General features: G+C 42.2%; 1 long non-coding RNA gene across 2 annotated transcripts in view; it reads left to right on the top strand.

Annotated features, from left to right (window-relative positions):
- Nucleotides 1–1,361: 1,361 nt before the first annotated feature.
- LOC131834104 (uncharacterized) overlaps nt 1,362–18,594 on the top strand; it is a 28,567-nt gene continuing 11,334 nt past the window's right edge. The window contains exons 1-3 of one of the 2 annotated variants that reach the window (XR_009354750.1): nt 1,362–1,456; nt 10,520–10,602; nt 12,089–12,212. This is a non-coding gene — a long non-coding RNA (uncharacterized LOC131834104). Of the gene's footprint in view, nt 1,457–10,519; nt 10,603–12,088; nt 13,251–18,594 lie in introns of those variants that run through there. The other variant, XR_009354749.1, reaches the window with a different exon arrangement.

Below are 18,594 nucleotides of genomic sequence, written 5' to 3'. Positions count from 1 at the left end.
TTGTGTGTGTGTGTGTGTGTGTGTGCATGTCAGATCTTCTTTATCCATTCATTAGTCTATGGACATACGGGCTGTTTCCATAATTTGGCAATTGTAGATTACACTGCTGTACATACCAGGGTGTGTATATATCCCTTTGAATTAATATTTTTGTATTTTTTTTAAGATTTTATTTATTTATTTGACAGAGACACAGTGAGAGAGGGAACACAGCAGAGGGAGAGGGAGAAGCAGGCTTCCTGCAGAGCAGGGATCCCAATGTGGGCTTGATCCCAGGACCCTGATCCGAAGGCAGACGCCTAATGACTGAGCCACCCAGGTTACCGTACTTTTGTATTCTTTGGGTAAATACCTGGTTATGCAATTGCTAGATCATGGTTCTATTTTTAACTTTTTGAGGAAACTCCATACTCTTTTCCAGAGTGGCTATACCAATTTGTATTCCCACTAACAGTGCACAAGTGTTGGTTTTTCTCCATATCTTGTCAACACCTGTTATTTCTTGTGTTGTTGATGTTGGGAGTTTTTTGGTTACTGATTCAATTTCTTTCCTAATTGTCATTCTGTTCAAATGTTCTGTTTCTTCCTGTTTCATTTCTGGTAATTTATATATTTCTAGGAATTTATCTATTTTTGTCTAGGTTGTCCAATTTGTTGACATTTACTTTTTCATAGTATTTTCTTATAATTGCTTGTTTTTCTGTGTGTTGGTTTTGTTATTTCTCTTCTCTCATTTGTGATTTTATTTGAGTCCTTTCTCTTTTTTTTTTCTTGATGAATTTGGTTAGAGGTTTATCAGTCTTACTGATATTTTTCCAAAGTACTGGCTCTGGGTTTCATCTGTCTTGTTGAGTTTTTTCATTTCTATATCATTTATTTTTCCTCTAATCTTTATTATTTCCTTCCTTCTGTTTGTTTTGTGTTTTGTTTGTTATTCTTTGTCTAGCTCCTTTAGATAAAAGTTAGGTTGTTTATTTGAGATTTTTCTTGCTTCTTCAGGGTAACTGGCTTATATTGTTATAACCTTGCTCTTAGAACCATTTTTGCTGCATTGCAAAGATTTTGGACCATTGTATTTTCCTACTTATCTCCATGAACTTTACTTCTTTTATTCCCTGGTTGACTCATTCATTGTTTAGTAAGTAGCATGTTATTTAACCTTCATCTCTTTCTGGTCTTTGCAGATTTTTTCTTGTGCTTGACTTCTAGTTTCATAGCCTTGTGGTTAGAAAAGATGCACGGGATGACTTTGATCTTCTGGAATTTGTTGAGGCTTGTTTTCTGGGCTAATATGTAATCTGTTCTGGAGAATGTTCCATGTGCACTTGTAAAGAATGTGCATTCTGCTTTAGGATGGAATGTTCTGACTATAGCTGTTAAATCTGTCTAGTCTAGGGTGTCATTCAAAGCCATTGTTTCTTTGTCGATTTTCTCTTTAGATGATCTGCTCATTGAGGTAAGTGGGGTGTTAGTCTTCTGTTGTATTATTGTTGACTCATTCCTTTATGTTATTTACTGTTTTATGTATTTGGTGCTCCCAAGTTGAGTGCATAAATACTTAGAATTGTTATGTCTTCTCCTCTATTATTGTGTCCTTCTTTATCTTCTAGCAGGACAGCTATAGTTAAGTGGGTGCAAGCTGAGGAATTCCAGGTATTCCAGTGTGTGGGGTGCCGTGGTGGGGTGATTAGAGTCAAGGCCAGGTTGTCCTGAGGTCCTCCAGTCCTGAGGACAGACACCCTGGTAGGGAGTAGTCCAGGGATCCTCAAGTTGTCTATACAGGGAGAGCCTTGGTGGGGCAGCTAGAACTGAGGGAGGCACTGGCTAGGCCTTCCTGGGGTGCTCTGCATAGGGGGAGGTTTGGTAGGGCAGCTAGAGCCAAGGCAAGCATGAGCCAGAAGGTCCTGGATTGCTTTGTGCCATAGGTGCCTTGGCAGGCTGTCTGGAGCCAAAGTGGTATGGGCCTGGAGTGTTCTGGGGTGCGTTGCACCTTGGTGTGATAGCCAGAGCTGCAATGAGCCTGGACCAGGGAGTTCTGGGGCTGCCTTGGTGGGGCAGCTGGGGCTGGGGTCATCTAGGACCCAAGGGCTCACTGAGGCAGTAAGCCAGCGGTGGCACCCAGGCCTTGTTCCTGTTCATTGTGGAGAGGGAATGTAAATCATGGTGCTTACCAGCCCTTCTGGTCTGGTCTCACCAGCAGTTCCCCCACCATTTGGTGGAGTTTATGACTGGCTCTTTTATGTTTTAGTTGCTCTTCTATTTTCATTTTGATTTTTTAAAGATTTTATTCCTTTATTTGAGAGAGAGATAGGGAGCACGAGCAGGGGGAGGGGCAGAGGGACAGGGCTTCATGAACTGAACCACCCAGGTGTCTCTAGTTGCTCTTTTATTTATTTATTTGACAGAGATCACAAGTAGGTAGAGAGGCAGACAGAGAGAGAGGAAGGGAAGCAAGCTCCCCACTGAGCAGAGAGCCCGATGCCGGACTCGATCCCAGGACCCTGAGATCGTGACCTGAGCTGAAGGCAGAGGTTTAACCCACTGAGCCACCCAGGCACCTTCTAGTTGCTCTTTTAAACACTGTTTTTTGGAGTTTTTTTTCTGTGCCCCAGGGCATTCAGGGCTGGTGTGGGCGAAGGCCCAGGGCTCGCTGAGGCAGCCAGCCGGTTTTGCTGCTTGGACTCTGTTCCCATGTGCACCATCAGGGTGAGGGGGGAGCATAAACCACGGCACTCATGCCCCTCTCAGACCCGGAGAGAGTTCCAGGGCTGGTTCCTTTATATTCTAGTTCTCCTTTTAAAACACAGCTTTTTGGGGGGTGGGGGCACCTGGGTGGCTCAGTGGGTTAAGCATCTGCCTTCAGCTCAGGTCATGATCCTGGGGTTCTGGGATTGAGTCCCACATGGGGCTTCCTGCTCAGTGGGGAGCCTGCTTCTCCCTCTCACTCTGCCTGCTGCTCCCCCTGCTTGTGCTCTCTCTTTCTGTGTCAATATAAAAAAAAAAAAAAAAAAAAATTTTTTTTTTTTTAAAGATTTTTATTTATTTATTTGTCAGAGAGAGAGCGAGCGAGAGCGAGCACAGGCAGACAGAGTGGAAGGCAGAGTCAGAGGGAGAAGCAGGCTCCCTGCGGAGCAAGGAGCCCGATGTGGGACTCGATCCCAGGACGCTGGGATCATGACCTGAGCCGAAGGCAGCTGCTTAACCAACTGAGCCACCCAGGCGTCCCCCCAAAAAAAAAATCTTAAAAACAACCCCACAGCTTGTGTGTGTGTGTGTGTGTGTGTGTGTGTGTGTGCGTGCGCGTGCCATAAAGGAAGCAGATCCATTTACCATCTCTCAGCACCTTCCTCCTCGCTGACCTTTGCAGTGTGGGAGATAGTTATTCCTTCACAAGCGTGTTTCCATCTCCCATGCTGTTCTCGATGTGGTCTTTTCTTTGTGCAGAAGTTATTTAGTCAGCCATCACTTCCTCTTCAGGAGGAATTGCTTTATGAAAAGGTGTAGATTTGGTGCGTCCCTGGAGGGGGTGGGTTCAGGATGTTCCTGCATTACCATCTTGGATTGGAACTTAGGGATCATTTGATGTACACAGCACAGAGGTGCTTTGGAATCAGGAATTTAAAAGGAATGTTCCCAGACCTCAAGGAACCCAGACTTTAATAGAGGGAGATCGATGTGTAAAAATTTTAAAATTGTCTGTAATAACAGATGAGGAGAACAAAGGCAAGAAAAATGCAACTAAAATTAAATTTCCTTATAGTTTTCAGCCCACTGATAAATACCTGAAGGTTACAGAGCATGACATTCCTCAAGGACTCATGACTGCCTTCATGTTAATTTTTTTTAAAGATTTTATTTGAGAGCGAACGAGCACATGAGAGTGTGCACAAGTTGGGGGAGGGGCAGAGAGAAGCAGGCTCCCTGTTGAGCGGGGAGCGGGATGTAGGGCTCGATCTCGGGACCCTGGGATCATGACCTGAGTTCTACGCAGACACTTAACCCACTGAGCCACCCAGGGGCTTCAATGTCAATATTTTGCTGGAGACTAAAAGCACCTTATCTTGACAATAATAGTTAGATCTCCAGATCCCGTCATTCTTCTTTAACATGTGGAAATCCCTTTAGAGACTTACGGCATCTCTATGCACCATGCCCCCAAACTTAAAGTATATAATCAGCCACTCTTCACTATCACAACTGAACCTGTCTGTCCACGGGTCCTGTGCCTGTGCTATAATCATCTTTTTGCACTGAAAAATGTCTTAAGAATTCTTTCTTGAGCGTTGTGATTGATGGCCCCACATCATTTTTGGTGCCTCCTGTATACAGGGATTCTGCGTCGTCCTTCATTTGGACTTCGAGCCTCAGTGCAAACTTGATGAGTTACTAATGCTCAGGCTCCCATGGGAGGTTTCCTCCTCATTAGTCTAATATGATCCCCTCCACATTTCTGGTTTAGCAACTTCTGCCCAGGAGACCTCTGCCTAGAGCTGGCTAAAACAGGTGCCCTGACTGAATTAAAACCCAGCCAGGGACCATTTCCTGGGGAAGTCAGCTATCAAGACCACATGTGTTGGAATGTCACTTAGACCATGATGGATTTCCATCTTTACTATTCTACCTCCGTGTCCTCTACTGACAATTTAAATTGTAACATTAGGTATTTCTTCCTGCAAATTGTTAGCATCTCCAAGGGTTAAGATGGCAGGCTCTGTTGGTTCACCTACTGGCATCTATTGTGTCCTGGGAAGAACAATACGGAAGCAAAGGGATGTTGACATCCCTCCAGTAAATAAGTCAGTATTTTAACAGCTTTTTGAGGGATGCCTCTGGTCTTTCTGAACACTAGGAACCCTTGACATAATCCTAAATGGGATGCCATCAAGCAGTCCAGGAGGGATTATGATAATGGACTTTTCTCCTTTTATGGGAATGGAATTTTCCTCTTGGGGGTGTCTTCCTCCCTTGGGATATCTCTTAACCCATTGGAACTGATTTGGATTGCAAGATTTAAAAGAAGAAAGGACTCATCATCTTTTGCAATAATGCATGGCCTCAGTACTCCTTAGGAGTTGAGGGGGAAAAATAGCCCAGTAATGGGACAACAGACTTCCGTACTACATACCAGTTAGATCTCTTCTGCAGGAAACAAGGCAAGAGGATTGAAGTGCCCTATGTCCAGGCCTTCATGGCCTTAAATTAAGATTCTGACCTCAGGGCTCCTTGCAAAATTTGTTCCGCTATTTAAACAAGCTAATGAAGCCCCTCAACATATTGGACGATGATTGTCTGAATAGGCCCCCTCCTCCCAAAGAACTTGGGCTCCGGGAGGAATCACCGGCCAGTTCAAAGAAGACATTGAATCTGTTACTATCCCTCCTCCTTAAAAGCCCCAAGACCCTTCTGCTCCAGCTGGGCATACCAGGAGTGGAATTCCCTGTCTTCTGGGAGCTCCTTCTAAACCTGGACTATATTCTGTTAGGGAGATTGCTAATGGAGACAGTGGATGTGATTAGAGTCCATGTCCCATTATCCATGGCAGACTTGGCTCAGATAAAACAATTAGGATGATATTCTGAGAACTCTTCTCAATTTATTGAGGGTTTTCAGCAATTATCTGTTAGGTTTGAATTCATTGTTGTACCCCTGAGGAAAAGAACCCTATCTGGGCAGGGGCTCAAGAAGTTGTTGATGAACTAGCAGCCAGAGATAGAGATGGTTATCTGGTGGGAGGTGTTGCTATCCCAAATACCCAACCACATTGGCATTATCAAGGAGGGGAAAGATGAGTCCAAATGATAACTTAATAGAGGAATGAAAAAAAGTATTTGATAAACCTGTAAGCTTTGTTAAAATTCATGGAATTATTCAAGGCGCTGATAAAAATCTAGCTCTATTTCAAGGTCTTCTGCTGGAAGCCATCCTTACATATACAAATCTGGACTCCATCTCACCTGAGGGAACTGTTAGATTATGCATGCATTTTATAAAAGTCAGTTGGAGCCTGACATCCACTGAAAATTGACTAGAGTGACTTTAGGTCCTCAAACCCCCACCCAGCATGTACTAAAGTTCATTACTGGAGTTTTTAATAATAGAAAGTTTTAAGACAGGGAAAGGACCCAAGAGCTAAGCTGCAGGGTAAAATACAGGTTCAAATATTGGCTGCCGCTCTTCGCGGATCCCCCACAACAGGGACTAACCAGGGGCCAAAGAAAAAGCCGGCATCAGACGAAGGACCAGGTAAGACCCATGCTATGGGTGTGGCCAGAATGGACATTGGAGCAAGGAATGTCCAAAAAACGCTCTCCACCGGGGCCATGTCCTATCTGTAAGGAAGAAGGACATTGGAAGAGAGACTGTCCTCATCTCCAGAGAGAGAGGAAGACAGGAACTCACTTCTTCGCCTGAGAGCAGGAACCTGAGGATCTGGCATGATGGGGCCCTAACGCTGGTCCGGCTGCCTTTGACATCCAGATGACTGAGCCCCCCAGGTTACCCTGGATGTGGAAGGTAAGTTTGTCAATGTCCTTATTGGTACAGGAGCCATTTACTCTGTTTTTTACTCAGCACTCAGGCCCTAGTTATCTTTCTTTCTCTCTCTTTCTTTGTTTCTTTCATTCATTCATTCATTCATTCATTCATTTATTTATTTATTTATTTATTTTAGAGAGAGTGAGTGGAGAAGGGAGGTATAGAGGGAGAGAGAGAATCCCAGGTAGGCTCTACATTCGGCATGTAACCCAACTCAGGGTTTGATCTCGTGACCCCAAGATCATAACCTGAGTGGAAACCACGAGTAGGATGCCTAACCCCAACCACCCCAGCCCTACTTGTCTTTCTAACCACAACATTATTGGCATAGAAGGAGAAACTAAAATGAAATGTCAGCCAGTTCCTTTAACTTGTAAATATAGAAGTCAGCTGGAGACTCGTGTTTTTCTAGTCCTTCCATCTTGTCCCACTCCATCCCTTGGAAGAGACTTAACACATAAACTAGGAAGCAGGTTTGCTCTTACTAAAGAAGAGAATAGCTTTTCTCTTTAACACTTGGAGAATTAAAACCTTGCCCTGTTATCCCTTCTAATATTTGGAAGGAAGTAAATCCACAGGTCTGGGATTGCAGTGTCCCAGGACAGGCTCTTAAAAACCAACTAGTTAAAATGACCTTAAAGTATCCAACCTTTATACGTCATAAAAAAAAAATAGATATATCCCTTAAAACCTGAGGCAAAAGCTGGGTTATAATCATTTATTGGTAAGTTTCTCAAACATGGTATGTTAAGGCCTTGTCAATCTCCTTATAATACTCCAAGTTTACCAGTTAAAAGGCAAATGGAGACTATTGAATGGCATAAGATTCAAGGGCAATAAATGAAGCCATTGTACCTATTTATCCCATAGTGCCAAATCCCTATACCATTCTCACCCAGGTCCCTGGGGATGCTAACTGGCTTACAGCACTTGACTTAAAAGACACCTTCTTTTGCAGCCTTCTAAGTGAAGAAACACAGCCACTACTTGCTGTTGAATAGGCCTCACGTTCAGGCCCAGAGGCTGCTCAGTTAGCTTGGACAGTCTTGCCACGAGGATTGAGAGACTGTCCTCACCTATTTGGGGCTGCACTTAGTAAAGACTTTGGTGATAGATCCTTGATCTATCGTCCCCTTGAGGGACAATAATTCAGTATGTGGATATTTTACTCTGTAGTCCCACAAAAGAAATATCTGAGAGTAATTCTGTAACTTTTTAATTTTTTTTTAGGATTTTATGTATTTATTTACCTGACAGAGATCACAAGCAGGCAGAGAGGCAGGCAGAGATGGGGTGGGGGTGGGGGTAGCGGGGATGGGGAAAGCAGGCTCCCCACTGAGCAGAGAGTCCAATGTGGGGCATGATCCCAGGACTCTGGGATCATGACCTGAGCTGAAAGCAGAGGCTTTAACCCAGTGAGTCACCCAGGTGCCCCTATAACTTTTTATTCCTTGGCAAATGGGATAGCATGTTTCTCTTAAAAAGCACAGATATCTAAACAAAAGGTGTACTCATCTGTGATACAAATTAACCCAGGCTCACCATACCCTGTCCGCTGATAGGAAAAGCACTGTGTTATCTCAGATCCTCTGCTACAAAGAAACAACTCCATATTTTCCCAGCTGTGGCAGGATTTTGCCACCTATGGATGGCTGGATTTGGGTTCTTCGAATCATTGCACGATTCAGTTAAAGGCCCTGATAAGGAACACTTACTCTGGACTAAAACCCAGCAGACAGCCTTTCAAACATTAAAAGCTAACCCAGCTTTGGCTTTACCAAATTTAGAAAAACCTTTTACTTTGTATATAGCAGGAAAACAAGGACAAGCTTTGGGGCTTCTTTCCCAGAAATTAGGGAACAAAACAAGAGCGCTGAGCTGTTTTTCAAAGGCCCTTGATAACTATAGCGTCAGGGTGGCTGGCTTGTTCTCAAGTGGTGGCTGCAGCAGCTCTCCTGGTAGAAGCAGCTTCAGAACTTACTGTGGGACAGTCCTTGACAGTGGTGACTCCACATCAGGTCCACAGTGTCCTAGAGACCAAAAGTGACCAATGGATGACAAGAGGCGGATGTACTAAATGCCAGGCTAAATTTATAGATATGTCTGAAATAATACTTAAAACCTGTCAGACTTTAAACCCAGCTACCCTGATGCCTGGACCTGACCATCTGACTTCTATGTTAGGACATGACTGCTCAGAAATTATTGATTTTGATTTTTCTAGCTGACCAGACTTAAAAGATTCCCCCTATTGAAAATGCCGTGGATAGTAGATTTACCGATGGCAGTAGCTTCATGGATAAGGGAGAAGTCACTTATGCTGTAGTTAGCTTAAGACCATTGAGGCCAAAGCCCTTCCGGTAAATACATCTGCCCAAAAGGCTAAATTAATAGCACTTAACCCCTGCTCATCAATTGGCAAAAGGGCTAAAAGTTAATATTTATACTAATTCCAATGATTTTTCCTGTGCTACATGTCCATGGAGCAATTTGGAAAGAAAGGGGATTACTATCAAATCAGCTCCCCAGATAAGGGCCTGAAATAATTACCCTTCTTGAGGCCATAAATCTACCTACAGAGGCGACTGTAATTCATCTCAAAGGACATCAAAAGGATAGGACCTTGGAATCTAAAGGAAACAGTTTGGCTGACTATGCAGCCAAATAGGTAGCACAAAATTAACAAATATTAAGTCTTACATCGGTTTTAACTCCAATTATTTACTTAAGTGGGGGTGGGCAGACAGGGGGAAGGGCAGAGGGCGAGGATGAGAGAGCATCTTAAGGTTGGAGCTCGATCTCACGAGCCTGAGATCATAACCTGAAGTGAAATAAAGAGCACTTAACTGACTGAGCCCCCCCAGGTGCCCCCATATCTTCAGCTGTTTAGACCAAGAGATTCACGTGGCCCAGAAACAAGTATATTTTTAAAAAATGCACAGGACTGCCTTGTTAATGATGGGAACATCTCCATACCCAAAAATAACCGATGGAAGGTAAAATACAGGTTTATACCAGGCTTACTCATTTGGGCAAAAAAAACAAAACAAAACAAAACAAAAAACAAAAAACGCTTTAGAACGTTTAATAAAAAATATATTGGGTGGCATAAATTTAACAACTATAAAACAGATCTGTCGATCCTGTATTGTTTGTGTATAAGTAAATCTGGAAAGAGCTGTCCATCCGCCTCCCCCCACTTTTGACACCAGTCCAAAGACATGGAACCTATCCAGGAGAGGACTGGCAACTTGATTTCACACAGCTGCCTCCTTGCAAAGGCTCTAAGTTCCTACTAGTGTTTGTTGATACTTTCACTGGCTGGGTCAAGGCCTTTCAGTATAAAACTGAAAGAGCCATGGAAGTAACCAGAGTGTCGTTGTGAGACATTATTACTAGATCTGGCTTTCTATGGACCCTTCAAAGTGGCAACAGACCTTTTACTGCACAAATAACAAATAGCACAGGGAGCTATTAAATATTAAAATAATTAAATATTTTCTATATCCACAATCCTCTGGAAAGATAGAGAAAGCCAATCCTACTTTAAAATAGCACCTTACTAAGTCTAGAGACCCAGGACTACTGGGTTACTCTCTTATCACTAAGATTTCTCAGAATGAGAACTGCTGAAGAACCTATAGGTTATGAGATATTATATGGAAAACCATTTCTGACAGTGGACCTGTGATAAGATAAAGATCATAACACTTTATGTAATGATTCATTTGAGGCTGGTTTAATTAACAAATATACTGATGACATGCTCCCAAAACCTGATTGAACTATAACTGAAAGCCCAGCCCATGCCAGCCCTGGAGACATGGCTTCTTTCCAGGATTGAAAGTCAAGTGCAGTGGGGGACTTAAATCTAAAATATAAGAGTTGATGTCAGGTCATATTATGTACTTCTACTGCAGGAAAATTAGGGGGACACTCTTCTTGGACTCCTGGATCTAAAATAAAAGCTGTACTTCCTTCATAGGAAACCAGTGAACAAACTACCATGCCTTCTTACTCCTGTGAACCTTTAGAAGATTTGAAACTCCTCTTCAAACGACTATGAAGGTTGTATATTTTATTTTTGTTCCTTGTTCACCAACATTAAGAGACAGTGCCTTTCTACAATGGGCACAACATTATGCTGAACTTCAAAATCAAACAATTTGTTGGCTGTGTGGAATTGTTCCCATGGCAAGTACATTCAAGTTACTCTGGTATGTTTCTCCTTTACAAGGTGCTGACTGGCACTCCTTATACACTTATATTTTAGATATGATACATAATCCTAACACCAGCATACATTGTGATAATTCTATCACTTAAAAAAAGTGTTTCTTCTTGGCCCATGATCAGTATGACTTGGAACTTTTTGATATCCTCAAACTATTAAGGTTTTTTTTTTTTTAAGATTTTATTTATTTATTTGACAGAGAGAGATCACAAGTAGGCAGAGAGGCAGGCAGAAGGAAAGGGGAAAGTGGGCTCCCTGCTGAGCAGAGAGCCCTGATGCAGGGCTCAATCCCAGGACCCTGAGATCATGACCTAAGCCAAAGGCAGAGGCTTAACCCGCTGAGCTACTCAAGTGCCCCTCAAACTATTAAGGCTTTAACTGAATTCACAAGCCTACAAATTAATGTCTGTCAATGAGTGCTTAGATTACAAAACCCTGCTTCTCAATATACCTATGATGGTATATGCCAAATCTGAGATGATTATTTATGGTTCACACCAACTTCTGGACAACGCAATCAAAAGGCAGTTTTATGCTGACTACAAAGAAATCATACATGTGATACCTGGACAGCATATGAGATGGCTATCGCTAGAAGATGCTCTCAAGCCATTGTACTCCAGGTTACTGGTTAGTTTGCTACTGGCTGGGCAAGGCAACCCAGAATTAGATGGCTGGCTCCAAATGGCCCCTGATGGTTACATGGCTCTAACCTAAGGCCCTGATTTCCTCTGGGATGGACGTGTCATTGTACCTTGGGTTTTGCTTGGATTCGTGGATATATGGATATATGGATATATATATATGGATATATCAAAACCATCACTACTCTGGCTAATCTTCCAAATTTAAAACAATGATAGACAATCACTATTTCACTGGTATGATCATTTAACATCCATCTTTGTTCCCTCGATGGAACTGGAGGATGGCATATGGAATCCCTTACCGAAAGCCCTATAAAAGCACTAAATTATTCACAAATCAGTATTTCCTTACCTAATGCTGAAGTTACACAGAGGCTCAAAGCACTTCTACAAAATCAAATGGCCTTCAGTATTTAACAGCTGCACAAAACGATACCAACCCTGTTATTAAAATGGAATATTGTGTATATATTCCAGTTTATCACAGAAAGGTAACAAGATTGCTAAAAGATATGAATACTCAAATTGGCACTTTACAGGATCCTTCCCTCTCTTTTAATGATTGGCTAAACTCCTGGACTGGAGGAGGATCTTGATCAACTATCAAAGGTCTTTTTTATTGGGCTTCTTTTTCTCATAACAATATCCATCTTCCTTTGTTGTTTTTTTCCAGTGTCTCCCCGCCTGGTCTCCCTGGGGAGACTTCCAGTTGCCGTTACTTCAAGCTGACCGATGATCCTTTCTACTTGAGATTTGCATGGGTTTGTCTACCTTGGATTCGGCTGCCTCTGCCTTTGGTAACTCCTCTGTATAAATTACCCAACTGATCGATGTTGACTTGTTGGTAGGGACATCGCTGTGCCCCTCTTCAGCAGGAAGAAGTTACAGAAGATAAAAACTTTCCAGCCTCAGCGACCTTAAAGATTGAAGGGTCAAAATTGTTCGGGGAGTGGGGGGACGGGGTGATGAGGAGAACAAAGGCAAGAGAAATGCAGCTAAAATTAAATTACCTCATAGTTTTCAGCCCACTGATAAATACACAAGACCTGCAGAGCATGACATTCCCCAAGGAACTTGTGGCTGCGTTCATGTTAATGTTTTGCTAGAGACTAAAAGCAACCTGGTCTTGACAATAATAGCCAGATCTCCAGGATCCTATAAATATTCTTTCACATGTAGAAATCCCTTTAGAGACTTAGGTTATCTATATACTTCTAAGTTTGGGGGTGGGTGGCATGTAATCAGTTGCTCCTCACAATCCTAAGTGCAACTCATTGCCCCGCGGGGGTCCTATGCCTGTGCTATAATAAAGGCACCTTCTTGTACCGTAAGATGTCTCAGGAATTCTTTCTTCACGAAAGAATTACATCAGTAACTCCACGTGCGCTCCACGACCCCACATCAGTAACTGCTAGGAGAGCGGTGATATGGGGTATTTAGGAAACACAGACAAGGGCTACATTCTGGTGGAGTGGGGGAGTGTATTACAGAGGGGCTGAGTTTCTTAAGAGGGAATCCCATTAGCTCCATGATTGGCTCAGTGATCCCTGCAGCCAGTTACACTAGTTAAGCAGCTGTGAGGGTTGAGCTTAGCTCACATCATTCTCTTGCTCTCACTGGTTGGGGACGTGCCTGTCCATCACTGTAACCACCTGCCTCATGGGGCTCTTCAGCATCTGAGGTACAGATCATCTGAACTGAGATGTGCTGTAAATGTAAATTATATTGCAGATTTCAGAAATTAAGAATGAGTGTAAAAAAAATCACATTAATATTTTTATATTACATGTTCAAATGATAACTGTCTTGGATCCATTGAATTAAAGTCTATTATTGAAATTAATTTCATCTCCTCTTACTTTTTTTTTGGTTAGTGTTGCTCCAGAAAACTTAAAATATTTAATTTATGTAGTTTAAATTTGAACTAGGTGATGCTGGTCTAAGTCATTGGTTCAGCTCCAGTAGGAATTCTAGAATATTGGAGTTCTGACGTGACCTCTTTAGAAGTGGACCCTTGGCTCTGCCTTGCCCCACTCCTCAGTAACTAGGGTAAGCTTACACATGTGAAAGCTCTCTTAACACCAGAGTTATTTTAACTTTTAAGGTGGGGACAATAATGCTTATGAATTATGAACACAATTGGTTTATATTCCCTATAAACCAAAGCTTATTCTCCATACATAACACATTTAAGCTCTTAAACAACTCTGTCAAGGTGTCATTTAGAAATAATAAACTCTTAATGAACGTTATTAAGACTCAAATTTATGGAGTGCTTCCTACTGCCAAGCCCTTGGTATGAATTCCCTCCTGTAATTTGTGGGGCTCTAGTTTTATCGCCTTTGGCAAACCAGTTCACCATTCCAGGGCCCCATTTCCTCACCTCTGCGCTGGGATGGTTGATCAGTAAATGATTTCTAAGATAAATTCTAGCTTTGATGTCCTATGTTTCCTCTGAATTAAAAAAAAAAAAAATTAGCTCTCATATTTGTAATATTCCAAAGAGTTATCTTCCAATGGTTGGTTTCTTTTTGTTGTCTCTTGTTCTCGTTTCCCTGATGATATTTCTTCTTTCATCTCTCTGGAGATGTATAATGTTGGTTTGTTCTTAAATTTTTCTCCTACCTGTCCTTTCCTGTTTCTCTGCATTTCTTGTTCTTTTTCTAAGTTTGCTTCTGTTTGTTTTTTGTTTTTTGTTTTACTTTTTAAAATTACGTTATGTTAGTCAGCATACAGTACATCATTAGTTTTTGGTGCAGTGTTCCATGATTCACTGTTTGCATATAACCGGGTGCTCTGTGCATTATGTGCCCTCCTTGATACCCATCCCTGGGCTCACCCATTCCCCTACACCCCCCCTTAAACCCCTCTATCTGTTTCTAGAATCTGTAGTCTCTCATGGTTTGTCTCCTCTTGATTTCTCCCCCTTCATTTTTCCCTTCCTTCTCCGAATATTCTCCATGCTATTCCTTATGTCCCTCACATAAGTGAAACCATATGATAATCTCCTCCAGTCCCATCTACACTGAGGCAAAAGCTGGGTATTCTTCCTTCTCTATCTTTTGTGTTAGAGACTTTCCCCTCCCATGTCTGGCCTTTCTGGCTTGCCCATTGATATTCAGGAATGAGACACTGAATGCTGACTGGAACCTCTGTCTGGGGCGGGGAGGGGAGAAGCGGTGGGGGACGGGTGTTGACTGAGTAGTGAGAGATGAGCCTAGTTTGTTGAGATACCTCAGTGTCAGCATCTAGTGGTCTTTATTTGGAGAGGCTATTTTCTCAGAGAGGAAGTCTCCACATTCCTGCCTGATAGGTATCAGCCTGGCAGTTGGAGTTCTGGAGGCTAATTGGGAATCCTTCTTGCCAGGTCTTACCATTTCAGTGTGGTGCCTTGCTTCCAGTTGGGAGTTCAGTTGAGTTATTTGCTCTCTTCAGCCTCCCTACTTCCAGCAGAGGTCTCAAGTCTCTACAGAACAGCAGCATTCATGAGAGTACGTGCAATGGCTGTTGTTGATGAAGCACCAACTCCATCAAACATTGTTCTAAGCGATGAACAAGGAATGTGTCATTTCTTCCTCTCCACTCTGTGGGTAGGTACCGTTCTTTCCTCCAATTTCATCTTGGGACATGGAGAGTTTAAGTGACTTGCTCAAGGTCACAAAGTCCTGGATCTGGCACTTCCACCCAGAACCCAGGCTCAAAACCACAATGTCACTTGTCCCTCTGCTGTCTGCTTCCCAAATTCTACCCTCTCTTGTCCATTGATGGTGTCTCTCCTGTTCTCCTTGTCTTTGGGGATTTACTGCCATTTTAGCAGGATCGCAGAGAAGAATGGAGATAATGTGAAGGTGTCATTCACCATGTATAACTAGAGATGGAAATCCCTTTTTGGATATAGGTGGCCCTCATAACTGGTCACCTGACTGATGAATGGCCAGTGTAAGACTAAGGCTGTCCCAGCTTCTGCTTCTGATCCTAGTTAGACGTAGCCTCAGAAGCCCCAGGGAGCCCTAGTTCATATATTTTTTGGCATCATGGTCAAGTTACCTAGAGCTGTTGCCAATAGCATCCACCACCAGGGAAATGACTGGCTAGGTTGTGTGATTCAGAGCATGAGACCATCAGCTAAAGGAGACAGAACTGGAAGTGTTTCACTGCAGGAGTGAGAAAAATCTCACATATATACCAGAGGCCAGAACAATTAACACCAAAAGGTAAATAGTGGATTTTGTTGGGTGAGGTTCCTACAGGTAATTCATGTTTTTTTCTTTCTGCTCACCTGTTTTCCATATTTTTTTATACTGCATGTGTTATTTAACAAGAAATGGTTAAGATGTTTAAGAACATTCGCCCTTTGATTTAGCATTTCTGCTTCTTGGAAACATCCTAAGGAAATGATTAATGATAATGTATGTTAAGATTTAACCACAGCAATGTTCATTCCAGAGACATTTAAAAAGTTAGAAAACAGAAATGTCTAAAAAAGAGATTAAAGTTGGACTATGTAGTCAGTAAGATATATATTGAGGGGCACCTGGGTAGCTGACTCTTGATCTCTGCTGAGGTCTTGATTGCAGGGTCATGTGTCCAACCACAAATTGGGCTCCACGCTGGGCATGGAGCTTACTTAAGAAAAAAGAGAATATATATTGAAATGATGTACATGGTCCAATTATGTAAAGAAAACAAACCTATAAAGTACGTGCAATAGAATTCCAGTTTTTTATTTTTATTTTACTTTATTTTTTAAAGATTTTCTTTATTTAAGAGAGAGAGAGTGAGAGAGAGCATGAGAGGGGGAGAAGGTCAGAGGGAGAAGTAGACTCCCTGTGGAGCTGGGAGCCCGACACGGGACTCGATTCCGGGCTCAAGGATCATGGCCTGGGCCAAAGGCAGTCACTTAACCAACTGAGCCACCCAGGTGCCCGAATTCCAGTTTTTTATTGAAGTATAATTAATATACACTGATGTATTCATTTCAGGAGTGCAACACTGATTCAGCAGTTCTATACTCCATGCTCACCATGGTAAGTGTAGTCACCATCTGTCACCATGTGATACCCTTATAATGTTACTGGCTATATTCCCAATACTATACTTTTCATCTCCATGAATTATTTATAACTGGAAGTTGATACCTCTTAACCCCCATGTGTATTTTTCCCATTTCTCCATCCACCTCACCACTGGTAATAATCAGTTTGTTCTCTGTATTTTTTAAAAAAGATTTTATTTATTCACTTTGACAGCAGGAGAGAGAGTGAAAGAAAACACAAGCAGGGGGAGCAGCAGAGGGAGAGGCAGGCTCCCCACTGAGCAGGGAGCCCAATGCAGGGCTCAATCCCAGGACCCCAGGATCATGACCTGAGCCAAAGGCAGATGCTTAATGACTGAGCCACCCAAGCACCCCTGTTCTCTGTATTTAAGAGTCTCTTGGTTGGTTAGTTGGTTTGGGTTTTTTGTTGTTCATTTGTATTGTTTTTTAGATTCTAAATACGAAGGAAATCACTTGGTATTTTTCTTTCTCTGTCTGACTTATTTCTCTTAGCACAATATCCTCATGTTTATCTGTGTTGTGGCAAATGACAAAAGCCATTCCATTTTGCAGCTGAGTAATATTCCATCATAGGTATATACCATTTCTTCCTTATCCATTCATCCACTGACAGACATGGGTTGCTTCTATATCTTGACTGTCAAAAATAATACCGCAATAAATCTACAGGTGTGTATCTTTTCTAATTAGCATTTTTGTTTACTTTGGGTAAATACTCAGGGGTGAAATCACTGGATCATATGGTATTTCTATTGTTAATTTTTTGAGAAACCTCCATGCTGTTTTCCACAGTGGCTGTACCAACTTACATTCCCACCAACAGAGCACAGTGTTCCTTTTGTCTCCACATCCTCACCAACACTTGTTGTTTCTTATCTCTTTTTTTTTTGTATTTTATTTTATTTTTTTTTAATAATTTTTTATTTTTTATAAACATATATTTTTATCTCCAGAGGTACAGGTCTGTGAATCACCAGGTTTACACACTTCACAGCACTCGCCAAAACACATACCCTCCCCAATGTCCATAATCCCACCCCCTTGTCCCAAACCCCCTCCCCCCAGCAACCCTCAGTTTGTTTTGTGAGATTAAGAGTCACTTATGGTTTGTCTCCCTCCCAATCCCATCTTGTTTCATTTATTCTTCTCCTACCCACTTAAGCCCCCATGTTGCATCACTACTTCCTCATATCAGGGAGATCATATGATAGTTGTCTTTCTCTGCTTGACTTATTTCGCTAAGCATGATACGCTCTAGTTCCATCCATGTTGTCGCAAATGGCAAGATTTCATTTCTTTTGATGGCTGCATAGTATTCCATTGTGTATATATACCACATCTTCTTGATCCATTCATCTGTTGATGGACATCTAGGTTCTTTCCATAGTTTGGCTATTGTGGACATTGCTGCTATAAACATTCGGGTGCACATGCCCCTTTGGATCACTACGTTTGTATCTTTAGGGTAAATACCCAGTAGTGCAATTGCTGGGTCATAGGGCAGCTCTATTTTCAACATTTTGAGGAACCTCCATGCTGTTTTCCAGAGTAGTTGCACCAGCTTGCATTCCCACCAACAGTGTAGGAGGGTTCCCCTTTCTCCGCATCCTCGCCAGCATCTGTCATTTCCTGACTTGTTTATTTTAGCCATTCTGACTGGTGTGAGGTGATATCGCATTGTGGTTTTGATTTGTATTTCCCTGATGCCGAGTGATATGGAGCACTTTTTCATGTGTCTGTTGGCCATCTGGATGTCTTCTTTGCAGAAATGTCTGTTCATGTCCTCTGCCCATTTCTTGATTGGATTATTTGTTCTTTGGGTGTTGAGTTTGCTAAGTTCTTTATAGATTCTGGACACTAGTCCTTTATCTGATATGTTATTTGCAAATATCTTCTCCCATTCTGTCAGTTGTCTTTTGATTTTGTTAACTGTTTCCTTTGCTGTGCAAAAGCTTTTGATCTTGATGAAATCCCAATAGTTCATTTTTGCCCTTGCTTCCCTTGCCTTTGGCGATGTTCCTAGGAAGATGTTGCTGAGGCTGAGGTCGAAGAGGTTGCTGCCTGTGTTCTCCTCAAGGATTTTGATGGATTCCTTTCGCACATTGAGGTCCTTCATCCATTTT

This window comes from Mustela lutreola, chromosome 6 (genome assembly GCF_030435805.1).
Source record: "Mustela lutreola isolate mMusLut2 chromosome 6, mMusLut2.pri, whole genome shotgun sequence".
In the NCBI taxonomy this organism is placed as follows: domain Eukaryota; kingdom Metazoa; phylum Chordata; class Mammalia; order Carnivora; family Mustelidae; genus Mustela; species Mustela lutreola.
Note: the sequence above shows the minus strand (reverse complement) of the source record. Positions and strands in the feature narration are given on the sequence as shown.